This window comes from Arachis duranensis, chromosome 3, assembly GCF_000817695.3.
Source record: "Arachis duranensis cultivar V14167 chromosome 3, aradu.V14167.gnm2.J7QH, whole genome shotgun sequence".
Classification (NCBI taxonomy): domain Eukaryota; kingdom Viridiplantae; phylum Streptophyta; class Magnoliopsida; order Fabales; family Fabaceae; genus Arachis; species Arachis duranensis.
Window position 1 is genome coordinate 77138130 of NC_029774.3, and position 629 is coordinate 77138758.

Below are 629 nucleotides of genomic sequence, written 5' to 3' on the forward strand. Positions count from 1 at the left end.
TGTCTGTTGCTGAGAAGATGATGGATATGGCTTGCTATTGCTCAGCCTATTACGTCCACCATTGTTAAAGCCTTGTTGAGGCTTTGGTTGATCCTTCCACGAGAAATTTGGATGATTTCTCCATGATGAGTTATAGGTGTTTTCATAAGGTTCACCCATGTAATTGACCTCTGCCATGGCAGGGTTCTCAGGATCATAAGCTTCTTCAAAAGGTGCCTTTTTAGTACTGTTGGATGCATTTTGCCATCCATTCAGACTTTGAGAGATCATGTTGACTTGCTGAGTCAACACTTTGTTCTGAGCCAATATGGCATTCAGAGCATCAATTTCAAGAACTCCTTTCTTCTGAGGTATCCCATTATTCACGGAATTCCTCTCAGAAGTGTACATGAGTTGGTTGTTTGCAACCATATCAATGAGTTCTTGAGCCTCTTCAGGCGTTTTCTTTAGGTGAATAGATCCACCTGCAGAATGGTTCAATGACATTTTTGAAAATTCAGATAGACCATAATAGAATATATCTAATATGGTCCATTCTGAAAACATGTCAGATGGACATCTTTTGGTCAGCTGCTTGTATCTTTCCCAAGCTTCATAAAGGGATTCACCATCTTTTTGCTTGAAGGTCT